The sequence below is a fragment of the Corvus cornix genome, chromosome 1, assembly GCF_000738735.6.
Source record: "Corvus cornix cornix isolate S_Up_H32 chromosome 1, ASM73873v5, whole genome shotgun sequence".
In the NCBI taxonomy this organism is placed as follows: Eukaryota; Metazoa; Chordata; class Aves; order Passeriformes; family Corvidae; genus Corvus; species Corvus cornix.
In genome coordinates, this window is record NC_046332.1 from 205,421 (window position 1) to 233,280 (window position 27,860).

The 27,860-nt window shown below is 49.9% G+C and overlaps 1 protein-coding gene across 2 annotated transcripts in view; it reads left to right on the forward strand.

Annotated features, from left to right (window-relative positions):
- Window positions 1–27,860, forward strand: part of TIAM1 (TIAM Rac1 associated GEF 1) — a 158,157-nt gene that overhangs the window by 2,320 nt on the left and 127,977 nt on the right. The window contains exon 1 of one of the 2 annotated variants that reach the window (XM_039554618.1): window positions 15,186–15,281. The exons of the other annotated variant lie outside the window; for it this stretch is intronic. The gene's annotated coding sequence lies outside the window, so the exon portion shown is untranslated. Of the gene's footprint in view, window positions 1–15,185; window positions 15,282–27,860 lie in introns of those variants that run through there. 2 annotated transcript variants of the gene reach the window in all.

Below are 27,860 nucleotides of genomic sequence, written 5' to 3' on the forward strand. Positions count from 1 at the left end.
TCCTCCTCCGCGAACACCCCTCACGCGTTCCTCCGGCTCGGTGTTTGAGTGTTCCCCCACTCCTGCTTTCCTTCTCCCAGTGGCTGTTCTTGCTCTCTTCCCAGCTTCCCACTGCCTTCTCCTGGGCCAGGAGTGTGTGCACCAAATCCCAGCCAGGCCACCGTGTCCCTTTGTCTTCCAAGCCCTCCTTTTGGTACTGGTGTTTGCTCCCAGCTGTGCTGGGGTGTGATAGGCGCAGCCCTGCTTTGGATCCATGATGTGTCGCTCAAACACCCACCCATGTTCCCCCTCTCTCCCTTATCTGGGAGGTTCTTATTTCAGTGGTAGATCCACGGCCCCCCTGGCTCTCCAGCCGTGTCTCTTACAGCTCAAAGGAAAACAGAGCTGTGCACTGTTGTGGAGGACCATGGGATGTGCCCTTCCTATAGGAGGATCAGGATGCAATGCTTGCTTTAATAAATGTTTGTCATACAAATGTGCAGTGTTGCTAAAGTGGTTTCATTTATAGCCAGGGGGCTGATGTATCTGCATGGTTGTGTCCAAGTTACAGTTTCCAGAGCAACTGGAGCAGCTTTGTGTCTTGGAAGACTGTTAACTAAAGCATGAAACGTTACATCAAATTTTCCTTTCTTAAATTCTGTAATTTCAGCTACTGTTGCAAATGCAGCTGTGCTTATCTGGGAACGTGTTTAAAAGCCTTGAATGACCAAGCAGATCTTCAGATGTGTACCTCTGCCACGAGAACAGGAATGGGAAATGTCAGCCCAAAGAAATTATGCTTGGAGTTACCGCAAAAAGCACTTTAATTAAAAAACCCCAAACAATCCACAGAAGAAACCCCAAGCAAAGAAGATACAAAAGAATGACACGTGCCCTGCTGAGTGGGGGTAGTTTTGGACACCACAACATAAGAAAGGTCTCAAGCTGTTGGAGAGTGTCCAAAGGAGGGACACGAGGATGGTGAAGGGTCTGGAGGGGCCACACGAGGAGTGGCTGAGGGCACTTGGAATTTTCAGCTGGAGCAGAGGAGACTGAGGGGAGTCTCATTGGGGTCTGCAACTTCCTCCGGAGGGACAGCTCCGATCTCTGCTCTCTGTGACAGGGACAGGACCCAGGGAATGGCTGGAGCTGGGCCAGGGCAGGCTCAGGCTGGAGATCAGGGAAAGGTTCTGTCCCAGAGGCCGCTGGGCACTGCCCAGGCTCCCCCAGGGAACGGGCACGGCCCCGAGGCTGCCAGAGCTCCAGGAGCATTTGGACAGCGTTGCCAGGGCTGCCCAGGGTGGGATTGTTGGGGTGTCTGTGCAGGGCCAGGGGTGGGACTGGATGATCCCTGTGGGGCCCTTCCAGCCCACCATATTCTGTGGCTCTGTGATCTTGTCTCTGACCAGAACTAATGACAAAAGTATAGTCTGGGAAAGCAGTGTAAAAAGGCTGGTGTCAGCTGAAAACATCAAATGAAGACTGGAAATAAGAAGCAGTGGGGCTCAGGACCCCCTGGACCTGGGGGCAGTTGGGCAGACCATGGTGCCGAAGGCAGATCTGTTATTATTTTTTTCCTTTCCTTCTCTTTCCCCTCCCCTTTGGCTGCTGCTCCTTGTGAAACCGTGTTCCTCTTGCAGCGTCTCACGGACACTTATCTGAGCAGTAATTTCAAGGACCTTGGGCATAGCAAGAAGTCACTTTCCCACTGTAACTCAATTAGAGCCCGTGTTACTTTCAAAGCAGTGGGTGTCGCTTCCTAGTCGGTGTCTCCTTGTTCAGTGAGGTGTTTTGTCGGTAACAAACATAACATTCCCCTAGAAATGGACCTGCTGGGTGCTTGTATTGGTTTGAGCAATGATGCTGTAAAGTGCTTTGTAGGTTTCTTGGGGAAACTCAGCCAGGAGACTTTTTAAGTGTTGGCTTGTGTAAAAAGAAATTACAGAGAGTGTCTCAGGGGTCTTCCTCTCTATTTTTATTAGTAGCTCAGTGTTTTCCTCTTTACATATTTACCATGTATATAGTGTCCCATTGATGCTGCCGCCTGCAGCAGCCCTGTCAGCAGCCTATGGGCTTTGCTTAATAAAATGGAGGAATGATTCTTCTCCTACGAGATGTTTTTGAAATGAAATTTAAACTCAAGCCTTGTGATCTTTGGTGTGCTGCCCAGATTAGGGAAACAAAATGATTGAAACAGCAGCTGGCAGTGGCTGGAAGTGAGCTGAAGTACCTTGAACTTCTCCTTGAGTTGCTTTAAGGAAAGGTGGAGATTTTTATTTCTCTATGCTCAGCCTGAGCTTTGTGATACGGCATGGACTGGGAAGGGATTTTAGTTTGGAGCTTGTTCCCATGAGAGCCAGGCTGCAGTGGGCTGGAGCAGGATATGCTGTGTACCTTCCAACTGGAAAGTCTTGCTGCAGCTTGGGCAGACCCTTGGGTTTGGCAGGTGAGAGAGAGGAGGTGAAGGCTCAGATCAGAGAGGAAAGGAGAGGCTGTTTTCTGTGTGTCAGTGATGAGGAGGGCTGGGCTGGTCCAGAGCACTGGATGTGGCACTCCCTTGGGGCAGAACAGTTCCTGAAGTGCTGTGTTTTACCCCAGACACTGGATTTGGATTTGGAAAAAACCAGTTTTAAATAAAGTTCTGGCCTTTCCAACTAGGGAAAGTACCAACTTTGGACTAGGGCTTTGTGCTTGCTGAAAACAATCATTTCACCTCACAGTCTGGAAACCTTTCTTCTGGTAGCAGCAAATCTCTGTGTTTTGAGCTTTGCAGCCCAGGCTGCACTAACAAACACTTGGGACACCTCTGGCCAGTTACCTTGTTCATGAGAGGATTCTGTGTTGCATCACAGTATTTGCCATGTCTTTGTGTCTGTTTTTCCCCTTCATATGCGCTGTGCCTAAGATTAGTACCGTTTTCTTCCTCGTGGATAAATAATTTAAACACCTGGACTGATTAAGTTTGTGCATCTCAGCTCAGAACAGTCGTGACTTTTTTTTTTTTTCCCCCCCCCCCTATTCCAAGACTGCCTTTCCTGAAGAAGATTCAAAGCAACTGAAAATAGCTTTATCACAGAAACATCAAGCACAACTTGAGGACTGTTGCACTTGTGGCAGGGATTCTGACAGTGTGCACTTGCCCTCCCCATTAGCAGCATCTCATTGAATGCTCAAAGGTTTATTGACAACTCGTTTGCTTTGCCTAATTGTGTGCCTTGCTGCAGGGCAGGACTGCCTGCCTTTGGCACTGCTGGGGTGAGGGGTTGAGCAGCCAGGAGCCAAGTCCCTGGTACCCCAATCCTGCTGCTGTGGGCTTGTCCCAAACCAAGCACCTAAAGAAAGAAATCTTTTTCCCTGATGTGTGATCCGTCTCATCCTGCCTCAGTCAGCGCTCAGACTGGCCGACAAAAGCACTCTCAGATGACTGGAGTTTTCCTCTGCCTTTGTTGTCAAAAAGTGCTCTTAGGAACTACCTCTGTAGAGCAGCTGGATGTCTCTGGGCTCCAGTTAAACCACAGCTGGAAAACATCTCTCATCTCTCACTCAGAACATCTTCTATCTAGAGATGTGAAACCTCGTGCCAGAAAGCTGTGGCGGAATTCTTTGCCCACGATTTTTCCTGCTGCACCAGCACGACTCTGCAAGAACATGGATATCCTGACTGCCTGTGTCTTGCCTGTCTGATTTGCAGGAGGAAGTGTGCAGAAAGCCAGCGGTGTTAGGACAGTTTTGCTTGGCTTTTGGGGGTTTTGATTCCCCACCTCCACTTTTTAAATATTTTTATTTAGTTTTTGTGTTTTACAGTAACCTGGTGGATTTGTCAAGGCTTCAGCCCTCTCTGTGGCTTTCCAGCCTCCCTTAGAAGCAGTGCTCAGCCAGACACCCAGGTCTCAGCAAGCCAGGGCAATTCCTGCTTGGACCCAGTTCCTGCTTGTCTGTGGGATGCATCTGTTGCTGTAGCAGCAGGCAGGTTTTTGTTGTTTCAAATTATCCCCTACCCCAGCCCATCACACTTTGCCTCTTCTAAGGCAAATCTTTGCCTGCCTTTGCCCCTTGGCATGGCTTGGGGAGGAATGGCCTCTCCAGCCCTCTCGCTCTATCCCTCTGCTCTTCTCTCTGCTGGGATTTTCCCTGGAAATTGCTGCCCTCAGTCACCAGCGAGGTCTTGGACAAAAAGCCTCTTCCTCCGTGTTCCAGCACGGCTCTGTTTGGCTGCACCAGCCCCTCAGCTCAGTTTGCTTATGGAAAGCATGTCTGAAACCTTGAGAGTCCTGCTTCCTGACCACCCAGCGAGTTCCTGGGGAGTTTCTGTGCTGTTTGGAACTTCGATGAAAGCCTAAATTCATGCCCTACCTGCATTTCTGCATTCCTACCTGCAGGACTTGCAGGAGGCCTCCATGTGTAGCTTGTTCCCTCTCCACGAACCTCCCCTGATGTCTGGGCAGGTGTGATGCAGCTGCAGAATCCCTTTTAAATCTGCAGAAGCAGAGGAAGGAAAAAAAAACCCCACAGAGAGAGCTGACTGCAGTTAACTTTTCCACTTAATCTCATGTTCTGGCCCCATCAGGCTTTCAGGAGGTGGCAGTGGGTTTTGGTCCAGAGGATTTCGTGTCTGTGATCCGGGAGATGCGGAGCTGTGAGTGATGGCCGTGAACTGAAACACAAGTTCCACCTCGATGTGAGGAAGAGCTTTGTTCCATGAGGGGGGCAGAGCCCTGGAACAGCTGCCCAGGGAGGGTGTGGAGTCTCCCTTTCCGGGGACATCCCAAACCTGCCTGGAGGGTTCTGTGTCACCTGCTCCAGATGACCCTGACTTGGCAGGGAGGTTGGGCTGGGTGATCTCCAGAGATCCCAACCATCCCTGTGAACATAAATCCTGGCTTGTTTCCAGTAAAACACATCTCCTGGACAAGTCACACTGGCACCTTGGCAGATCTTCGAGTGAAGTCAGTGGCTTTGGGATTTCTCCCATGACTCATAAAACTTTGTTTGTTCTGTGGCTTCTAACAATGGGGTGGCCTCGTGCTGCCCCTTTGCTCAGGGGTGGTTGTGAGGAAGGACACTGGAGCTGACAGAAGCACCTGCCAGCATAAGGAAATGCATAGCTAAGTGAATATGAAAACACCAGACAAGTGAGTTGCTTTTGTACAAATCCCCTTTTGGCTTTGCTTTTTTATTGAGGCTTGCTGAAGTGCGAAGATCCCTCTGTGAGAATAAGGTGAGCAATTAGTATTAATTGAGTTGGGTTTTCATACGGGTTGGGATGAGCTTGCTGGGGCTCAGTGTGGCAATGTGTGCAATTCCAGGACAAATTGATTGCGTTTTGTCTCTTCTGTGTGTCGCTTTCCCTTAAGCTGCTAATGAAATTCCATCACTAATGAACAGGATGTTCCATTAAATGTGCATTCAACTCCTCATCGTTAACAAGTGTCTTTTTAGGATCCTTTTTCCTTGATAGCCCCCTCCTTTGCTGGTTACACTGTATTGGATTTTACTCTTGGTTTTTTAAATCTGTGAGTGGAGATAGCAAGAGCTGTGTGTCCATTCCTGTATTCTTCTTTGGAGAGTTATTTTGCATGGCCTGGCTGGGCTTTTTGTGTGTTTTGCCTTTGGTAGCAATTACTGCTGCTTGCATTTGTGGCTTCCAGTGCAGAACAAAGCTGGTTTGTGTGCCTGGCCAGTAGCAATTGTTGGCAGTTGATAATGTTGGAGACCTCTCATTGTGGCTGGGATCTGAATTGTACCAACTTCTGCTGAACCCAAATTACAGGGGTTTAATTTTAGCTTCAGGGCTCCCATGCTGGAATATTTTCTTTCCTCTGCTAATAAAGCAAAGAAAAAGTCGGTGTTTGAGGTCTTTCCTAAACCTGCCACGTGAGACAGGGAACTGAAGTGTCGCAAAAAGTGCCAGAATTTCTATTCTTACCCTTGTCTGCTCTCAGACCGTGTTGGTAACACGGAGTTACTGTGTCCCACGAGGTGGTTAAACTCATTCCCTGCCCGTGTAAATCTGTGCGTGTTAGGTGGAGTATACTGAGTAAGAGGGAGTTGCTGGGGGTTCTGCATATCCAGTTACGGGAGCAGCTTGTGGACCATGAACCATTTAAACCACAGCCCAAGGAGGTGGACAGGAGGGTGGGACCCCCAGTGTGGGGAGCTTCTGGGTCTTGGCTGAGAATCTGCTTTTCTTGGAGCTTTGAATGAAGTAACTGGTGTTACCTGGGCGTTTTCCAACTTCTTTCTCGGTGAAATTTTCATGAGTAGGAAGGTTTGAAAAGGAATGTGTCATTTAGGGAGGTTCAGGTTGGGCATCAGCAGGAATTCCTTTACAGAAGGGGTGATTAGACATTGGAATGGACTGTCCAGGAAGGTAGGAAGGCCTGGATGTGGCACTTAGTGCTCTGGGCTGGTGACAAGGTGGGGATCAGACACAGGTTGGACTCCATGGTCTGGGAGGGCTTTTCCAACCCAGATGATTCTGTGGTTTACCAATGTCTGAGAATGGTGTTTGCCCAGAGGTGATTAGGAGATTAAGTAATGGATTAATTGTAATTATTGCACTGGAACCCTCCTGATGTGCCTGTGTCCTCTCTGAAAGGGTTGTGTGAGAGAGGCTAAGTGCCTTGTTTTACTTCGGGCAATTATTTGTTGGCAATGCACAGTTCTTGTCCTTTTTTCCCACATTAAAGCTGTTTAGCTTTCAGCTTGGAATTGGTGTGAAATTCTTACTTCTCTTCTACACGTGGAAACTGTTGGCAGCATGTGATTTCGGGGGAATGCTCTGATTTGCATCTCACAGGAAGGCTTCAGAAGGTTGGGAGAATGAAAGGACAGTTTTCCTTTGGCCACTTGTAGGTGTTTGGAGGTACCTGCTGGGGCAGGACTTGGGGTGAACTCAACCTGGATGAATAAGGCAGCTCTTTGTGCAGCCTCCTCTTGCCGTGAAGGCATTCTCACATCACACGGATTTTTCTTCCACTATGAAATACATCTGTATTTCTGTACTCATAATATGAAGGTACTAAATAGAGCCAGACCATTCTGTCCTAGGCATGAGGATAGACCAGGGCAGGTGCTGCTGACACTTCTCCAAAACGCTCCCCCAGCTTCCAGTAATGTGCATTGGGGGGGATTTTGCAGCCTATTTGTATCTAGCAGATTTCTTTTTTCCCCAGAGGAAGCCTTTCACTTGGTTCTGACAGTCTGCACCAAGTTTTGTGAGGGCTGCATGCGTTTCTCTGCAGGCAATATGAACTTGCACATTGGCAGTGCCATCATTTTATCTGTCAGGGGTGTGTTGTGTGAGGCTTGTGATGGCTCAAGGAAAGGCTGGGAAGGTGCAGTTCAGCTGATGGCCAAGTCCACGGTGTGGGCGGGGTGGCTTTAGTTTGGTTTGATTTATTTCTTTGATGTGTGTGTGTGCCTGAGGTGAAGGGTGAATGGATGGCAGTGCTGAGGGCTCTGGCCCGGCCGCGCTGCCGCTCACGGCCCTCTGGGGCACTTGGGGCTCCCGGGCTGCCTTACCCACTGCAGCCTGCCCGGGCCGCCTCTGGGGAACACGGGCTGCCTCTGAGGCTGTGGACACAGGGAAGGGTTTGGGTGGCAAGGGACCTTAAGGATCACCCAGTGCCACCTTTCCAGCCCATCCAGATCCCTCTGGATGCCCCATCTCTTCCCTCCGGTGTGTGGCTCCACCACAGAGCTCAGAGTCATCAGCAAACGTGCTGAGGGTGCACCAGTCCCACTGTCCTTGTCGCCAGCAAAGACATTAAATAGTTCTCCCATAGAGAGGGAAAGAAGTTCCCCCAAAGCTCTCAGAAGCAGAGCTGGGCTCTGTTTTTAAGACAGCAGACCTGTCTAAAAACGGGTAAACAAAAACGGGTAAAACAAAACCCGTGAATATGGGCACCCTTGAATCAAATCAGGGTGAAAAATGTACCTGTGCAGTGCTTGGTTGCAGTTGTGAAGTCAAATGCTTGACTTAACTGACGGATCCCACACGCCATCCCTTTTCCTTGCCTTTTCTCCCCACTGAGGTTGGAATCTTCACTGGTGTCCTCCCCCTCTGGCCTTGTCCAGGGGTGAAAGCAGCAGGGGGACATCGAGGAGACAGCTGGAGGGGGGAGTGGGAGGAGTGCTTGTAGGTTCAGCCAACAGAGAATAGGTCTGCTCTGTATTTTTTAACTAAGAGTGCCAAAACCACTCCCCGCTCCTTTCTCTTCCTGGAAAAAGAGGAAAAACATCCCTCAGAAGGGACCCCCCCCCCCCCCCCCCCCCCCCCGCGATGTGATAGATAAGCTGTCTGCATTTTTGTGGCAGGGAGTCATCTCCTTGCCTTAGCCCCTGCTCCAGGTGGGCTTTATCTGCCCTCCATGCTCTCTGGTTTCACTGACTGGTTCACAGAACTAAACTGGTGGCCCAGTCCCAGGGAGCTCCTGGGGCAGATGGATGTGGCTGCTGGGGGGCTTCTCCCGTGTCCCCCGGTTCTGTGCAGGTCTGGGTAGGGCAGGTGTGTCAGGACTGCTGCTGGAAGGAAAGCAGGCGCCCTTCCTCCTGCTGGACACCTGGAACTCCGGCCAGGTGAGTTTGCACGCTTCCTTGGCACACTTGCTCCCTCCTTGCTGAGCTTCAGGGGCCGTTTCTGGCCCTGGCCCCTCCAGTTTGGTTTCTTGATCTGGCCCTCTGTTCCTGCAGAGCTCAGACATGAAAGCAGGGCTTGCTGGGGTAACAGGTACCCTCTCGCTGCCTTGGATTGTTCCGTTCCAGTGCAGCCTGTAAGTTGGTTTGGTTTTTTTGTCAGTGCTTTCCCCATTGCCTCCTTTTGCCCTGCACTGGGAGCAGGAGAGGCAGCAGCCAAGGGGATTGAACCCTGTGCTTGAAACCAAACTCTCGACTTGGTGTAGCTGTAGGAGTAAATCCATAATTTTTCTGCAGAGAACCTAAATTTTCTTGAAGAGAAATTATGCTTCAGGTTGTTCCTTGTGCTGGAAGCATGGAAGGACATCCTTGAGCCTGGCTCTTGCCTGACATGTTTGCTTTATCCTGGGGTGGGGGACAAGAAAACAAGGGATATGGGTGGACAAGAAAGAGGAAAAAATGTTTTTCCAGAAGGACTGGAGCTCTGGCATGCTGTAAGGGTTGGCAGCAGTAGTGGAAGCTGAGTTTTGCTGAGAGCCCTTAGGATCCACTGCAGCTGAAATCCTGTGGAGGAGGCAGGGGCACCCTAATGGGAATCATAGGGAACTGGGAGTGGCAGGATGTGAAATGCCTCAGGAGATCTGCCTGCTGCAGATGCTGCAGGTCTCTGGAATCAGTGAACAACGGAGTCTCAGGCACAGGGAGGTAACTGATTCCCTTTTTGGATGGGCAGGAGAGGGAAGAGCTCATGCGTGGTGGGAGTGAGCCTCGGGATAATGTGAGCAGCTTGGGCTGGGGATCCTCTCTCAGATCATCCCAAATCCTTGTTGACAGAAGGAATGTGTGGATTTCTTGCCTCATGGCTCATCTGCTTCAGCACAAGCAGACAGGGACCTGTTTATCCCGTTGGGCCACCAATAATCTTTTAGGTGTGGGGAAGTCTCCTGCTGGGTTTCTGTGCCCCACTTGAGGGGAGTCTTCATGTGAAGGGGTTTGTCGGCACTCAGCTGCAAACCTGGGTGGCTGCTGGGTGGGGACCTTGGGAAGACATAGGTGTTCTTGACCTTGTTTGTGCAGAGCTGGCAAGGAGGGTACCTGCTGAGGGGAAACCTGGGTTGGAATGAGGGGAAAACAGTGGCACCGATGACAAGTCAACATAATGTCCATGGTGGACAGAAGTCTCTCTTTAGGCTGTCCTAGAAGGAATCTAACCCTTCTCCCAAACAGAAGGTGGGAATTCCTATATTTTTTGTACCTTTGAAAGTTTTCCAAGGAAGCAGTGAGAGTCATCAGGCATTTCTGAGAGTTACCCAGGGGTGTTGCCCTGCTTGGGGTCTGCACAGGGCTTTCCCAGCACCAGTGTTGGGGCGCTGATCTGCCAAGCTGAGCATGTCTCTCCATGCAACTAAGTTATTTTCTTGATCTGGGCTGTCAGTTGTACTTCAGTGGTGAAACTGCTTCCTCTGGAGGGCTGTGCCAAAAATGGACAAGCCTGTGCTTGGCTTGTTCTGGTTCTAGGCCAGCACTGGGCTTTGTGAGAAGGGATCGTTTAATTACCAGCACCATTCCCCGGGGGAACGGCTGGAGCTGTGTCTGGAGGGGTTTATGTTGGATATCAGGGAAAGGCTTTTCCCCCAGAGGGTGCTGGGGCACTGCCCAGGCTCCCCAGGGAACGGGCACGGCCCCGAGGCTGCCAGAGCTCCAGGGATGCACAGGGTGGGATTGTTGGGGTGGCTGTGCTGGGCCAGGGGCTGGACTGGATGATCCTTGTGGGGCTCTCCCAGCTCAGGAGATTCTGTGACAGGTGATTACAAAAATACAGAGGCACTTGGGGAGTCAAAGAGTTAGAAGTGTCTTCACTCAGCTTGGGTTGGCAATTCTGGATAGAAAGAACAAGTTGTCCCAAGGGAATGATTCTGTGTCAAATTAAAAAAACAAAACAAAAACCAAAACAAACTAAAAGCCCAACCCCCCCACTTTTAAATAATTCATTTCTAGCATGTCTATGCACTTAATCACCTCTTTAATACAGGGGACAGACACAGAGCTGTTCACCTCATCAAAGTGCCTGATGTGAATGTACAATATTCCGTCCTTCCTTCCGTCCTCCCTTCCTTCCTCCCTTCCTTCCTCCCTCCTTTCCTCCCTCCCTCCCTCCCTCCCCAATGCTGGAGGTGGTGGGAGGAATTGGCATGTGCAACACTTCATCTTGGTAGGAGAAAGTGTCTGAATGTGTTTGTACTTCAGGGGCAGGGACTGCACGTCCTTCTTTATCCCTGTGCAAGACCAGCTTTTCTTCTCTGTGTGGGATGCTTTGGGCTTTCCTTTTGCTCTGTACCACTGCTGAATGGGAAGATGCCAGCAATGAGGGAGAGGCAATTGTGTGTGTGTGTGTGTGGTGTTTTCTGCTTCCCCGCGGAAGGTGTGTGTGTGCCCTTCCTTCCCAATCTTTAGGTACCTGTTAAAGAGAACTGGTAACCTTTTTCTTGTCTTTCACCAAGTGCAGACAGCCAAATGCTGCTGGAATGGCCTAGTTTTTGAGGCATTAAAGGTTTCTGTCTTTGTGAAGAAATTAAGAAGTGCTGGGCTCTGATCTGCCTCTCAGATCAAGTGGAGTGTGTTTCTTGCATGTGGCATTGCATGTTTCAAGACCAGGATGGTAATTGTTGCTGGTTTGACTTGGTGGCAGATTGAGAGGGAAGGTGTTGGCGGTGCCCGCCCGGCCGCGCGCAGGAAGGTTTGGATGAGTCCCTGGGCTTTAGTGGCTCCGTGGGATGCGCTGTTCCTAATGCAAGCTCGGAGCCGAGGTTGCTCTGTGTGGTGCCATAAAACACGTCCTGGCTTGGCCTGAGTCTGTAGGACAGCTGATAGCGATGGAGCTCCTGTGGCTTGCCAACAAAACTCAATCTAGCCTTAAATCTTGTCTTTCCAGTTGGGTATGGCAGTGTCACTCCTCCGTGGATGCTTTCCTTTAAAATTATCTCTGTAAGCTCAGTGGAAGAAGATAATTCCTACCCTTCTAAGCTTTTGAAGGAGATTCAATCAATTTGTCTTTTGCTAACCTGTGCCAATGTTTTCTCTGTTTGAAATACTGTTTCTGCTAGCTGAGATTAAAATTTCCCATTCTCATTTAACTTTAGAACGTTCTAAAATTCAGGGCCTGAAAGTGTGCCAAAGTAGAGTTGTTTTGTGTAACTGCTTTTTACAGAATAAGATACCACTTGCAGAAATAGTGTTTAAGGGAATTTAAATGCTGCTAATGATCTCTCCATCCATATAGCTCAAATCACAGTGATGTCGCTGTGATTGTCGGACCCTGGGTTTCTCCTTTCAGATCTGCTGAAGGTTTGTTCTGTTTGGGTCTGTTTTCATCTCCCTTTCTCATTATCAGAGTGCTGCTGCCACTTACTCTGCCCTCTCTGTACTTGGGTTGCAATACCTGCTCCCACTCCAGAGGCTTAAAGTAAACATGCTGCTATTCTGGTTCAAGTGGTGTCTTTAGTTGTTTTAGTGTTTTTTATTTTGAGGTGACTATAACCCAGCATACCCCTCAGTATTTATTTGTGATGAAGTGGTGGCCAGCCCATGACCCGGAGGCCCGGTGTGCTTAAGCATTTCATGTACAATAGTGTCTGCCTCATAAAGAAAACACTGATAAAGAAAATAAATCCAAGTCTAACTAGGAAGTTGTGAGTATCACAGGATGCTGCGCCCTGTGGTTCAGCTGCAGTGACCCTGCCAGGGGCTGTGAGCTCCCTGTCACACTGGATAATGGGAATAAGGAGTCAGCTGCTTGCCCTGGAACTTTGGTTACCTGCCACAGTGAGCGAGACTTCTCCTGGTCTCTGGAATGTGGCTGCTGTTCCAGGTGTGGCATTCTGCCCCAGCCAGGGCACAGGGGCCTCAAGGCAGCCTGTGATGTGGGTTTGCACAGCCCCAGGGCTGGTGAGGGGGATCAGTGTGTCCCTGTGCCTGTGGTCTCCAGGGGGCTTCTGCTACAGAAGGAAATGGGTTTGGATTTTTTCCCTCGTCTTTTAGAATTGCTGCTGGTGATCCCTTGAGTTCTGGAAAGCTAGTCCTAGAAAGAGACTACTGAGCTTTCTTAAAATAGCTAATTAAGTATGTATTTAAGCTTGTCTGTGTTAGAAACTATCCAGCCTAGCTGTAATAGGATTGTTCTGGCTCGTTTTAATTGTGCTGGTCTAACTCGTGTGGATGCTTCAGTGCAGGGTAACGTCTAGGAGCAGATTTCCCTCAGAAACCTGCAGTCAAACCAACCCCTTCCCCAAATCACAGAATCCAGGGTGGGTCAGGCTGGAAGGGACCACCGTGGGTCACCTGGTGCCACCTCTGTGCTCCAGCAGGGCCATCCCAGAGCACAGGGCACAAGATTGTGTCCAGAGGGGTGTGGAATATCCCCAGGGAGGAGGTTTGTTCAGGGCTTGGTTTGTTCAGGGCTTGTTCGCTGCCCAGGGATGTTCATCATCCTGGGCTGAGCAGAGGGGAGGATCACTCCCTGACCTGCTGCCAGTGCTCTTCCCGATGCCCCCCAGGACCCCCGTCCCTCGTGTGTGGCTGTTTGGCTTTGCTGTCTGACCCTGTGACTGTGGGGACCCTCCTTTTCTTCCTGGTGGCTGAGACCCACCTGATGCTCCGAGTGATCCAGGTGGCAAAGAACGTTCCTGATGCTCATCCTCACTGGCCCTCGCTGCGGTGGATCTGGATGTCTTGGCGCTGCGGATGACCCGCATCGGGGGCAGTGAGAATAGTCTTTCATAAATATTTGAAGTCAGGAGTTACTCATGTGTACAGCATTCAATTTGATTTATTTATTTGATGCAGTGTTAAGAGCAGAGGAGTTGAACACTCGGAAGTGCAGGGGAAGCCCTGCCTGAAGACTCCTTGTGTGCGTTCAGCAGAAGGGTCTTGAGTCAATGCTGTGCAATTGTGGCAGGAGTTTGTTTTTATTTCTTCCCAAGGCCTTCGTTCAGGATGTCTCCTTTTAACAAAGAATTAATAGGGTTTTGGTTTTTTAAACATCCCTTATGTAACCTCCAAAATATATTTTAAGCAGAAGTTTGCCTTTTTTTCCTTTTTCTTTACAAAAGGAGCTTGCGCTGAAATAGTGGGACAGGTCTTTGATGGGAGGTTGTTGCTCTGCTTTGCGCCTCTTGTGGCTTTATGGAATTGCTGTTGCTCTCCCTTTCTTGGCTGTGGGAGTTCCCATTGGAGATGGTTTAGATGCTGGGGGAATTTGGGCTGTGTTTCATGTCAGACCTTTGCTGGGCTACAGAGAGAGTTGTCCTTCTCACTGTTAAATTCCTTCTCCACAGGCTAGGAGATCAGGACTAACCCCTAACAAAAGCAAGGAGGGCTTGCGTGAGCATCCCACTGACAGGAGAAGCTTTTGGCTTCTTCCCTGGGAAAGCAGCCTGACTCTGGGGCTGCTGCCTTAGAGAGGGTCCAAAATCTCCTCCTGCCATTTAAACAGTATATAAAAATACAATAAACTGGCATTTTCCCCTTTGGGCTTTAGATTGAGCTTTTGATATAACAGTGTCACAAACTGGGGAGGAAAAACATGAATAAATAAATATGTCCAAGCTCCCAAAAACTCACTCCCTCTGAACCCTTCACTGCAAAAGTATTTGACTTTACTGGCTTGTTTTAAGCCTTGTCTTTTGAGCCCCTTTCAAATCAGCTGTATTGCTGAAACCAGCCTGCAGTAATTGGGGAGTTTGGCTGCTGACTTTGCTGTGTGCGAGAGGGAATCCCTTTTATCCTCACTGCAAATGGATTGCTATCAGGTCGCTTCTCCTTTTTCTGGAAGAAGGTTTGCGTCGGAAGACTTGAAGTATAAATTCTCTGTCTGATATTTGCCTTGAATGGGTAGCACTGCTAAAAAATTAATGGAGTGGAATAGCCTGGATGATGATTTCGCCTCTGATGTGAAGAAATTTTATATTCTTCTTTTCTTTTTAATTGCTTGGTGCGCTTTCTTCTTAACTATCTAGATATCTATCTCCTTTTTCTTTTTTCCTGTGCGTGCAATTCCCTGGGATCCTGGTGATCATCGCTGGGTTAGCAATTTAGTCTGGCATTGCTGGGACTGGGGCAGCTGCTGACGCACCTAATGTGGCTCCACACGTTTGATGTTTATGCTGATAACCCCAGGCAGCTGGGGATGCTTCAGCTGGGTAGAAATGGAGCTGAAATTAAAAGTTTTTATGCTTGAAGACAGTTTCCTGAAGTGGGGGTGACAGTGATTTCTGCCCTTTTAGTTCCTGGTTGCCACACCACGAGTGGCTGCGGTGGCTTTGCCACTGGTCCTGGTGGGAAGGGGCAGCAAAGCTCTGCCAGGTGTCCCAAAGCCACCCAAAGCAGCCCCAGGAACCTCTGTGACAGATGACAGGGGCTGGACTGGCCACTGGTCCCCTGCCAGCCTTGCTGGGTGCCCTGGAAGTGCTCCCACAGGGAGCCTGGGATGGAGAGGGGGTACCCAGTCTGGGAATTGTCTTCAGGAGCTCACCCACTTCTCTCAGCTCATGTGCACATGTGGATTTTTCCAGGGAGAAATCAGGACGGGGCAGAGACAGATTTTACTCTGGAGCAGTGTTTTATGTCACTTTGCAGCAGTGTTTATTTCCCCTGGGCAAAACCAAATGGTGAGTACCTTGTAGAGATTGCAAAGAAACATTAATTACTGTGGCATATTCCTGTCTTCGGCTCAACTCGTGCCATTTTAAAAGTGTTTTCCATAGCCGGGATTTGTTTGTGTGGGAAGTCAGTTACATAATTAAAACAAATTCTATTCTATGATTCTATGTTTTTCAGCCAAATGCTTTCCCTTAAATCAGTGCTGTCTGTAGCTGGGTAAAAATGAGGAGTGTCTTTGTCGAAGGTTTTTTCTCCTTTGAAGCTTTTTTTCATGTACTCTTCCTAATGGGCATTTTCCAATATTATTCTTTGTAATTGTTTTGTGGTCATTGTCTGCTGTGGTTTGAAAAGGCTCATTAGGAAGCAAAGCCCTTGATGCCCAGCTCAGGAGTGGTATTTATGATGTGTGAGGTGCCCTCACTTTGGTGTGGGTGGTTTGCAGAAGGTGTTTCTGCTGTTTTGGGTCCTGCTGTGAATGGAAGTGGTTCTGATGAGGAAATTGCTGTTTTCCTGCCTGCTGTGCTCCAGAGTTCGTGTTGGTGCTGCTGGGAAGTGTCTGGGGTCTGGGCTGTCCGAGTCAGAACCCTGGTGGCTTTTCCTTGGGGAAAGCCTGACCCAGTGCTGGGGACAGGAATGAGCGTGGCAGCGTTCAGACTGAGCAGGGAGCTCGGGGGGCTCTGAGCACCACGGTGCCCACGTGGTTGGGATTATCTGGTATTAAGTGAAGCAGCAAATGTGCAGACAAAATCCAGGAGCTGGGCACGGTGCTCCCTGCTCACACCACCCAAAGGCTTACGGGGTGCCAGGGCAGGCCTGAGATGGTGTGGCGCACCCATGGGTTTGGAAGCAGTCCCGTTAGGTTTGTATGTTGGGAACGGGAGGCGAGGACGTGTTTTGCAGGAGTGGGGTCTATTTAAGCCAGGCTTCACAAAAGAGTGTTTTGCAGAAAAGAGCTATGCTGGCAAGGGAGTGTGGAAGCATCTCCTTTCTAGAAACATCTTTCTCCTCCGTGCCTGGGACACAGCTGCAGCTCTTGAGGTGTTCGAGAAGAGGTCTGCCTGCAAATCATAACAGAGCTGCCTTTGGAGGGGCCTTTGGCTGCCCTCAGTGTGGGAGGGATGTTTCTGTGCAGTGGAAGTTGTGAGGTGCACCTCAGCTCACTTCTCACCCACGTCTCCTTACTTTGTCCTGTCTTGATGCTGGCATCTCTGAATCACGGAATTGTTTCTGTTGGACAGGACTTCCAGGATTATCAAATCCAAGCTGTGCCCGATCCTACCTTGTCCCCAGCCCAGAGCACTGAGTGCCACGTCCAGGCTTTTTCCTTGGACACCTCCAGGGATGGGGACTCCAAACCTCCCTGGGCAGCCCCTGCCAAGGCCTGAGCACCCTTTCCATGGGGAAATTCCTGTTGGTGTCCAACCTGCCCCTCCCCTGGCCCAGCCTAAGGCCGTTCCCTCTCCTCCTGTCCCTGTTCCCTGGGAGCAGAGCCTTACCCACCCCTGGCTGCCCCCTCCTGTCAGGGAGTTGTGCAGAGCCACAAGGTCCCCTCTGAGCCTCCTTTGCTCCAGGCTGAGCCCCTTTCCCATCTCCCTCAACCTCTCTTCCTCAGACTTACTCTTTGGACCCTTCACCAGTTTAGTTGCCCTTCCCTGGACTCAGTTTGAGCTGGATCTATAAAATTGTGTTGTTCATTCTGGCTGAAATCCGAGAGTTTTGTTCAGCTCCGCTGTGATCACTGAGCTTGCTGGAACTTGGAGGTACAGATGAGAGAGATTATCTCCCTTGGGTATGGCACTGAAATACCAACTGCACTTGGGGCATCTGCTGAACTCTTACACTTGTGGTGTGTAAATACAGAACTTGGATAGACTTGCAAAACCTTGGCCTCTGTGGGGCTGAAACCATCAGCAGCTGGAGTAGCCTGAACTGGAAGGGAGAATGGAACTGTGTTTGCATTCTGTCTGCTGGGTATATCGAAGGGAACAAGCCATGGGTTTTCCCTGCCTGTTCCACAGGAGTTGCTTTTCTTTTGATGCTCAGTTTTATCTGTGTGTGTGAGTGTGCCTGCAGGCGCTTGGGAAGTGCTCACCTCTGACTGTTCATGGAGCAGCCACCCCATAGGAACTGACCTGGGCTCCTGTGGAGCTGAAGGCATGAATCACACCAGCCTGGGAGATGTGGATCCCTCACGGAATCCCACATCCTTCGTGTGTCAGCTGCAGAAGGGACTCACCAGGTGGCTGGAGTCACACAGATAGCGGGTTCGTGGCCATGGGCGCCTGAGGAGGAGGGACCAGACGGAGCAGTTCTTCTTGTTCCTGCTATCCACATTCCCAATCTTTCCAGAGCCTGCTTTTCCAGCACCAGACATGCCTGTGCTGTTCCTTGGCGTGGTGGGTTTGCCTTGCCAAGTGAGGACTGATCCCGAAAGGCTCCTATGGGGTGCTACAGGGAGCTCCCCCTGTTCCCTCTGCAAAGAAAACTGTTGGCACAAGCACCCACTCAGCCCTCACTGACTTCACGAAGGGTTTTTGGGGGGAATCTAACCCTGAAACTTCCCTGTACTTGGTGCACCATTATTTTTGGCTGCTCAGAACCAGAAGGGTCACATACATGAACCTTTTCTTCTTTGCTTAATTTCAGCATGGCCATTCCCCTTTCTGCGGTCTGCCTGCCCTGCTGAGCATGGGAATGTGTGGGACCACGTCTGTTTCCCGGTCGCTTTGAGTAACTTTGTACAGACTGTCTTCTCACCCTGAAAATCCCTTGGCAAGTGGGCAAGCCAGGAGCTGACTGTAAGGGGAAAAGATCCCCACTCTTGGATTGGATTCTGATGCTGAGTGCATCCCTGGGCTATCAGGGATGGGGAGGAGTTGCCTTTGAAACTACCATGGAATCATCCCCACCACCAATTCAGATGCTTCTTTGCCATTGAAACGGGAAGCCAAACCACTTCTCACAGTCTCTCCCTTGTGAGTTAGGGAGCAAACGTCGGTGGCTGTGGATAGTTCCGTCAGGGCCCTGCCATGGCTGAATTCAGTGGTGGTGTTGAGTTTGCTCATCCCGTTCCCTCCCCGGCCCCCGAGTGAATTCTGCCTCGTGTTCGGGGCGCAGGGCCATCTGTTTTCCTGTATGCTCTCTCTTCCCTGGCAGCCTGATCCGAGTGGAAAGGTGAGGTCGGATGCACGTGACGAGGAGCGGCTCCTTTGTTCTCCCAACAGCTTGTTTGCCAGCAGAGGAGCCAAGTGACAAAAGGAACCCTGGGGGTTTTGCTGTCCTGAAAATGTGCTCCTAATGCAAGAATCCTTGGGGTTATTGACAGCAGAGCTGAGGGCACCTGAGTTTTGGGGTTGGTTTGGTACCCAAGGCATAAAGGTCTCTTGCGACTGGGCCTGAGCAGCCTTTTAGAGATGCTGAAATCTGTGTTTTGAGCTAACACAGGTTTCACTGTATGATTCCTCAACATGCCTGCCAGAGAGCCCCCATGCCCCGTGTCCTCCTGATCCGTGCAGAGCTGTCGCTGCCATCCGGGTTTTCCTGTGCTATCTCCTTCTGCACTGTAAATGGTAATTTAATTTCCACATTTAGAGACCTTTATTAATTATGAATAAAATAATTTGTATGAATTTTAGAGCTGAAGGGGGTGGTGGATTAATGGATCTTTGGGAACGGGAGGCCTGTTCAGGAGAAGGGCTTCAGCACAGGAGTGGCTGTGCCAGCGCTGCCCTTTCTGTCCCGTGCGCATCCCTGAGACAAAAGGACTTCTGCTGTCTCCCTCCTGATGCAGCAGCCTCTGTTTGTCTGTCTCTGTGCGGACACACTGCGCTGTCCTGCTCTCCCCACTGATTATTTGGAGTGTTGGGGAAGGCAGAGGAGAGAGCCAAGGGCAGGTTTTGTACTCCAGGCGCTTCTCGGTCCAAAAGGAGTTTGTTTTCTTTTCCTGGAAGCTTTGCTTGCAGGAGTGAGCAGGGAGCACTGCTGCTCCCAGCAGTTTTGCTTGGCAGAGCTTCCTGCTCTGGGTTGTCTCCAGCCCTTCCTCTGCAGAATCGGTGGAAACGCCGCTGTTTTAATCCCAGCAGCCTTCCCGAAGCCCCTGGTTTTGTGTGTCTGGCTCCTGTGCTGGGGTGTTTGTCTCGGGTTCCCAGTCCTGCTGGGCGATGCCTTGGCTTGGGACGGGGTCGGGGTTGCGCAAGGCCTGTCTGGAGGGCAGATTGCCATGAGCAAGCTCCAGGATTTTTTCACGAAACCATGCTTAACTTCCCGGGGTCAGCTGGAGGTGATGGGATCATGTTGCCTGCAGTGACTGACGGGGCAGTGACAGAGTTTTGTGCTGCACAGCTCTGGTTTTATTCCCACCAAGTGCCATAAGCCCACCCAGCCCCAGGAGCAGCAGCAGCGAAGGCAAGCGGGGCTAAGGTTTTCACTCCTTTATAACACACTATCAAAAAATATCCAAACACAAGTGGTCAGATTACTCATGGGGCCCTCTGGTTTTGGGTGACTTCTTCATGCTTAATAATTTTTTTTCCAAGCTAATAATTTCATAGCAGCCTCTTGATCCTGATACCTCTCTGCATTCTGTTTGCTCATTGTCCCTGGCTATCATCCTGTTGTCCAAATCTTTCTCCCTCTCTTTACAAAATTGTGCTTTAAGGCATGTCTGGTACTCATGAAACATTGGTGGCGTAGCCTGGGCTGCTTTTGGTGAGAAGATGATTCGTGACAGGAAAAGAGAGGCACAAGCTGGAGGCCTTTGCTGTCTGGGTGTATGTACCCCAGTACTTTACAGAATCAGAGAATCACAGAGTTGTTTGGGTTGGGAGGGATCTTAACAATCATCTGGTTCCACCCTGCTGCCTTGGGCAGGAACAGCTTCCACCATCCCAGGTCGCTCCAAGCCCCGTCCAGCCTGGCCTTGGACGTGTTAGGCTGTGCTTAAGGTTTCTTGACAGTTTAAAGGAAAACTTAAAAAACCCCCAAAACCTCAAAAAAGGCATGTTTGCATCAAGGTGTTGAACTGATAACAGTTCATGCAAACAAGAATGTGTTCAGCTACTGGAGTTTCCACTCTGGCACATGGCCACAGCCTCCTACTGAAGTGCTCAGCTGCTTTGAGAACCTGATCTCAAAGGTCTGATTTACACTGGTTACACCAGTAACTCCAGTTGTGCCCATAACCCACACCACGAGGTCGTATTTAAAAGGAGAAAAGGCAGAAAAAGCACAATCTTGGCATTTTCCTGTTCCTTGCAAATCCTGAATTTTTTTCCAGTTCGTTCTTAACAATTCATGTGGTTGCTCAGTCTTGCTTCTACGTGAATCCATAGCATTTTAGCCGCTGGTTTCTACAGGACAAAAATGGTGTTTCTATAGCTAATCACGACCCACCGCAGTGGCTGTTCACGAGAGGGTGATACAGGAGTGGAGCAGCAGGACAAGATTGCCCTGAGAATTACATAACACAGAAGGTGTTGCCCTTTCTTAGAATGTTTTCCAAAGAAAGGGAAAAAAAGAGGGAAAACCAGAGGTAGATGGCACAGGGAGGACTGTGGGTGTTGCCCTACGTCCCGCTCAGTTTGCCAGAAGGGTAAAAGTCCCGGAGTTCTGAGGTCCCTTCCTGCAAATCCAAAGGATCCTGGTGCGCACGAGAGCCCCAGGCTGTTGAAGGCAGCAGCAGAAGGAATTTGGGCACAGTTGGGAGCTGGCAGGGGAGGGGTGGGGGGTGTCATGGGCACAGAAACATGGGCTGGACAATTTCTACCCTCACCTGATTAACTCTACCTGATTATTTTTAATCATTGGTCTCTGGAAGTCCCTGCCCTCCTGCCAGGGAGGGTAATTACATTCCCATTAGGAGCCTGGGTTTCCCTGGGAGGTGTGTGAGCCTTGGGGCTGCTCTGAGGGGCTTTCAGAGGTCCCAAGGTGTTATTACTGAGTGTTTTATTACACCCTGCTGCATAGAGGTGTGGGTGAGTCTCCCTCCCTTCTGACAAGATCTGTCCCCAATAGTCTCAATCCTCACTCTGTTGACTTTTGGCCATTTCTTAACCAGCTCTAAAAGTATCTGGAGCAAAAATGGGTCGCTTAGCAACCAGGGCGGCCGGAGAATGGGTCAGTGATTAACAATTATGTATAATCAAGGTTAAAAATGCAGGGCAGTCTGCACCGTCGCTGCTCGGCCGGCCGGAATATTTCAGCGCTCTGACGCCGCGATTGATGGTGCTGGAAGTGAATTTATGCCAGCTGTAGTTTTGACCTCATGAACACAGTGATTCAAGACTTGAAACCAGCCTGAAGTCTCTTTCCTTTACTGATATCTTATAAAAAAGCACTGAATAACGTTTGGATGAGTAACATGGGCATGGTTGATGGTAGACATGTGTTTTTTCCCAAGGCTCTGGGCCTTCCCCTGGCCATGTGACTTCCCAAACAAACAGAAATAGATCTGCATGGGAGAGTGGAAAATACAGAGTCTAGCTGTAGAGCAGAAATGAGGAAGGGTAGTGGGTTTCTGGTTCTGGTCACCTGTGTGAATGGTGATGTACCATTCCTCCAAGCAAGCAAACTGCAAATGCCACATAAGCTTGATGAATGTGTTTTTCTGAGCCTTATTTTGGCAAAGTGATCATTTTCCTAAGACCTTGGTGATGCTTTGATTTCTGGGTGAAGAGGTCCCTAGCAGCTTTTTCTCCTTGCTCAGAGTAGAAAAGGAGGTGTCCGGGTTGTGATTTCATTTACCCCAGTAAATGTCCCAGCACTCCTCGTTGCTGCAGGAACATCCAGTGAGAATATCAATCACTAGAACAGCGCTGCATCTCTTGGATGTGATACCAGGGTTGTTTTGCCAAGTCATTTACTTTCATTGTCTAATCAATTTCTCAAGTCTCTTGCCTGTTTGCCTCTTTGTTTAATTAACCCCTCTTTTCAGCCTTGTTCCCCCAGTCTTATCCTGATCTTGAGAGGTGAGGATCAGCTGACAGTGCCTCCTCAGCAGTCACGGGAAGCAGTGCATTCCAGGAGCTCTGGCTGAAGGTGATTTATATTCCTGAGGACTAATCTTCCATCACTGTCCGAAGCTGACAATGTCACGGACAAGCAGCTCTCTTCCTTCACTCCCCTGACCACATTTCCCCTCCCCTGCTTCCACGGAATAGACTTATTCCCTGCCAACTAAAATAATGCGTATTTCAAAGATCCCTTTCAAACTGATATTACTCATCACCTTCCTCACCTCCCACTACTGGTCCAGAAGGAAAATCATTTTAATGCCCCTTTCCACAAGAGTCAGATGATGTCTTAATGAATGCTTTCCTTGCTTGGTTTTGGTCGTTAAACACACTCTGCCATTGTTGGCTCTTTATGGCTTCAGACTAAGTGGTAAAATCCATATGTGAGACTGCAGAGGCTTTTAGGTGTCATTAGGGATCATTAATATGCAGAGCAGTGCCAAGCAACAGAGGCTGCTGGGGTAGGAAGAGATCCATCATCTGCTGCAGGATAACTTTAGGTCAGCAGAATTGGGTACAGGGGCTGGCTTTGGGCAAGGATTCCTCATTAGTATATCAGGAGAGTGTGGGGTTGGATGGGAAGGGAAAAGGCAACCCTGAGCAGCTTTGGGGTTCCTCCCATCCTTGTTCTGCAGTGCTGGTCTGGAGCGTCTTTTGGATCTTGCAGTCACTCCAATGACTCCTCACTGCAGGGAGGCTGTGTCCAAACTTGGTAGCTTGGGCTGCATTTGTATAAATTGAATTAATACCCAGTTTCAGGCTATCTACTGCCTGTTTCCACAGGCCAAAGGGTTTTTTTCCTTCCTCCTGCCTTCTTCATTAGTGTCTTCATTTCTGCCTGGTGAGCCTTTCCCTGGTTTTGCTCGTTTGTTTGCCACCAGGGATGGATTTGTACGCCCACCATCCAGGCAGGTGCTTGCAGGGCAAGCCCTGGCACCTTTGTGGTGGCACTTGAGTGACTTTGGTGCCTTTGTGGGTTGGCAGCATGGGCTGCCTGGAGGTGCCTGTGATGGAGGTCTGCTATTTACCTGTGGCTATAGGATGTCTTCCTGTCTTCCCAGGATCCAGGGAGACCTTTCTGCTTTCCTTTCCTTGCTCTGTAAGGCCTGGGACTATCAGGAGCAGGAGTGTTTCCTACGGTCTGTTGTGGCTCAGCAAGGAAGGGAGACCAGCTGAGCAAGGAATTATGTATCTTCTCTTTATTTAAAGAGTGTTTCTCCACCTTGGAAAGTTCAAAAGATTATTCTCTCTGTGCTGGTTTCAGATACCGGACAGGCTGGAAATGTGAGTGGATATGTTAATGTTGCTCCTGGCCCTCGTGGCATTCACTCCTGAAAAATAGAAATGGTTTTAATGTGCTTGGCCTGGGAGCTTTGATTTGAAATGAGTACTGTCAGCCATGTGAAACAGATGATAAATTACACTGAAAAACGTGTTTTGGTTTCCAGCAGCAGCGCTGGGGTTATGCCACAATACAGGAAAAGCAGAGTCATTTGAAATGCAGATGTTTGCCCTCCTGGCCCCTACCATGCTATGCTCCATTGCTGAGCCACCCGGGCTGCTGGGAGGTGTCCCTGCCCATGGCAGGGGCTGGGACTGGCTGGGCTTCAGGGTCCCTTCCAAGCCAGACCATTCAGTCATTCCATGGTTTTCCCATGGTTGGTTTTGGTTCAGGGTGAAGCCGGCTCCCTGTGCAGTGACCCCTGCTCCTGTGGGGCACCAGCATGGAGGGTGGCTGGAGCTGCCATGTTATCCCATGGGTCCTTTCCCCAGGCTCAGAATCATGGAATCACAGAATCATTGAGGCTGGAAAAGACTTCCAAGGCCATTGAGTCCAAGCTGTGCCCGATGCCCAGAGCACTGAGTGCCACGTTCAGGCTTTCCTTGGATACCTGCAGGGATGGGGACTCCAGATCTCCCTGGGCAGCCCCTTCCAATCCCTGAGCACCCTTTCCATGGAGAAATTCCTGCTCATGTCCAACCTGGCACAGCTTGAGGCCATTTCCTCTCATCCTGGGAGCAGAGCCCGACCCCCCCTGGCTGCCCCCTCCTGCCAGGGAGTTGTGCAGAGCCACAAGGTCCCCCCTGAGCCTCCTTTGCTCCAGCCTGAGCCCCTTTCCAGCTCCCTCTGCCGCTCCTGGGGCTCCAGACCCTTCCCCAGCTCCGTTCCCTTCCCTGGACATGCTCCAGCCCCTCCAGGTCTCTCTTGGAGCGAGAAGCCCAGAACTGGACACAGCCCTTGAGGTGCCCCAGCAGTGCCAGCACAGGGGTCGGGGCTCCTGCTCCCCCCTCTGCCGTGGGGGTTCCCAGGCACCCACAACACAACCCCTGGCATTGCCATGGGGGATTCAGCTTCACACCGGGGTGGTGAAAGCCCTGCCCCAGGCCAAGGGATGGCTGCGGGATACTGCCTGCTCCCCTGGACTCCTGTTTTCTGGGATAATTTTTCCTGTTGCTGGTTGCTTTATAAGCTCATTAAAAGCAATGGGAATTTGTGGGTAAAAGAGAAGATAGAAAATGTAACCCAGTGTAAGCTCTAATGTGTTCGTAGATAAAAACCAACCTGACATGTTTCTGTGCTGGAGATTTATAATCTAATCATTCCTTCACTTGCTCAGCAGGGACTGGAGCAGCATGTAGTTATTTACATATAGGGAACATTAAACAGCCACCTCTTTAAACCATATGTGAACATAAAATCCTACAACCACTTCTGAGTAATGGGTATCTGAAAGACGAGAATGAAAATAAAGCAGAAACGAGCAGAATGCAAAGGTGTCACTGCAAGGAGCAGCTGTGCCACAGTGGGAATGTGACCCTGTGTCCTCCTGAATTAACTCTGTGCACAGTGAGCACGTGCTGCAGCAGGTTTGCTCCGTGCTGCTCTCCAGCTGTGCTGAGCTGGTGGGGGCTTGGTGTCCCTCTGAGGAGCTGGAGGGTGGCACCCCAGCATCCCTCTAGAGTTGTCATTGCTCCTTTGGGGCAGTTGTGGTCCCTCAGAAACTGTAACCCTGTTTGTACCTTCCCCTCAGGTGGCTTTTGGCATGTCCTGCCTCCTGCAGGGATCAGGATGGATTTGTCCAGCTCCTGGGGCTCGCTCCTGGGACCGTGTTGTCTGGCACAGCCACGTCGGCTTTGCCATGGCTCCTGTGGTTCCTGCCAGGCTGTGGCAGCTCCGGGCTCCCTGCTTTGAATCTCTGACTTTGGAGGTTGGCGAAGGGATGGGGGATGTTAGTGGCCTTTCCTGCCTTTTTTTCAGGAGAAGAATGCATGGAAAAGGCAGGCTCTGGAGAAATCGCTGCTCTCTGTATCATATGAGCCCTAAAATACCACATTTTAGTGTGCTCTTTCTGTTGGTGGCTTAGTTTCTTGAAATAGACTCTCCTGCTCTTTTCCATTTCTTTTGCTAATTACGAACAGGGGCTTGAAAACAGTTCCCTGATAAAGGGGAGGCATCCCCAGGTGGGTGCTGCAGCCTGGCTCACCCCACGGGCAGGTTTGGTGGTCGGTGTCCGCATGCAGGTGAGAGACAGAGCTGTTCATTGTGCCTGAGAAATGGATTTATCCCTTCCCGATGAATCTCCTCCTTGCTGGGCTCCTCTGTGGCTCTGCTGATGGTGAGCTGGTGGTGACTGAGAAGAGCAGCTTCTGGTGGGATTTAGGATAAAAGGAGGAGTTAACTTCTGTGATGCGGGGGGATAAGACAGTGAGTTTCTATCACAGAAATAAAACTTTCCTACTTGTGAAAACATCCTTTTGATGGCATTTTGACAAAATGCTGTCCTTTGTATCTCTCATCTTTTAACCCTCTGCCTTCCTGGGCCCGGAAAGGAATGTGATAAAAAATGTGGGAAGGGGGAGGCTTAAGCAATGTTTTGTTCTTAAATCCCCGCTATTTTTAAGTAGTATTTTAGAAATCTCTACTGTATTTTAAATTAGTTTGTCAGAGTGTAATTACCATGAATGAGGTAAGAAACTCATTTAAACACGGCAAGTGTAGTGGAGAATCCAATTTTCAGAAATCAGTGGAAACTGTAATTGGAGTCATTAAGTGCCGACTTCGGTAATTAAGAGTTGGATTTTGACATTTCGGGCTCTGTTGCTAATCGTCCGTGGAGAGGGTACAAAAATGTTGTGTTTGCCGAGGATTTGGTGGCTCCCTGGGCTTGTGCAGCTGCCAGCCACGCTCACACAGGGGCTGGTAGCCTGGCAAAGCACTTCAGTGGTGCCTCGTCTTCATTCGTGTCACAGGACACAGAGCAAAAGGATCCCTTTGAGTAATGCTCAGGAGAAGGAGTTTTCTAAGCAAGAGGTGATGCCCAGCTCCTCAGCCTGTCGTGCTTTCAAACCTGGATCTTGGATTGTAAATCCATCTTGATAAAACATCTGGATCTCCCTGCGGAGTGAAAGTGCTGATAAAGTTATTCATGAAAGAAATCGGTGGTGGAAGTGCATCCTTGTCACTCCTTGTTGGCAGAATTACCTCTGGGAAGTCAGGATGTTCTGCATTTTTAACTCCTGCAGTTCAAGCAAGATGCTTTTGTTATGATAATGGAGAAACCATGAAATCCCTGGCATGCTGATAGTTATCATCATATAGAACAAGCCTTATGTTTACTTTCCTATTAAGGATTCTAATTTTCCAGAGCAATGGCATTTATAAGGCTTTTTTCTTTAATTTTGTTGTTTTCCCAGCTCCCAGATGATGCTGTTTGAGCTTCCAGCATGGGAGCTGAGGTGATGGTTTTGTGCTTTTGAGCTTTTGCACCACAATCAAATCTGTCGGTGGCTGCAATCTCCTGCTCTGGGTTTGAGTCCGCCATTACCTCCTGTCTCAGCAGAAGCCAGAGTCCAGCCAGAAAGTTTCCTAAGACATGTTTTTAGTGCTTTGGCCATGCTCATTTCTTAGGCATGTGAAGTTAAACACTTGTTTTACCCAGAAATCCCCTTCTGCCATGGTGGGGTTTTTCCCAAATTGCGCTTCCTTTCTCTTCCTGGGGGCTCTGACCTTTGGAGCTGCATGGGTCCTTTCTCCTGGACTTGTTCATGTTTATGTGTGATGCGAGGCGTCCGTGGGATGGATGTTCTTTGGAGCTGGGCACCCGGTGGGATGGGCAGAAGGGAACAGGCACTCTGAGGGACGGCTCCCAGGAGCAGCCTCGGCCATCCATCTGTGTTCAGAAGGAATGATCATAGAATCATGGAATATCAGGAGTTGGGAGGGACTTGTGAGGATCATTGAGTCCCTCCCCTGGTCCTGTTGCAGCCACGTGGTTTTTGGATACTGTGCTCCTCAGAATACCTGGTAGTGCTGAATGTGGTGTGACAGAAGCCCGGGAAGCAGCTGGGACAGGCTGGAGTCACCATTCCAAGCTTTCCTGAGCAAGCTGGTTAGGAAGGGCTGTCTCCTCATGCCTGGGCTCCATGCAGCAGTGGGCAGCTCCTGTGCTTGGTGGCTGGGCTCCCCTCAGGGTGCTGTCCCTCTCTCCCAGGCGCTGGCTCCTGGCTGAGCTCCTGCTTGCAGCTGCAGGTTGGGGCAGTAATGAGGATATGCTCTGCTTTAGGCAGAGCTTTTTT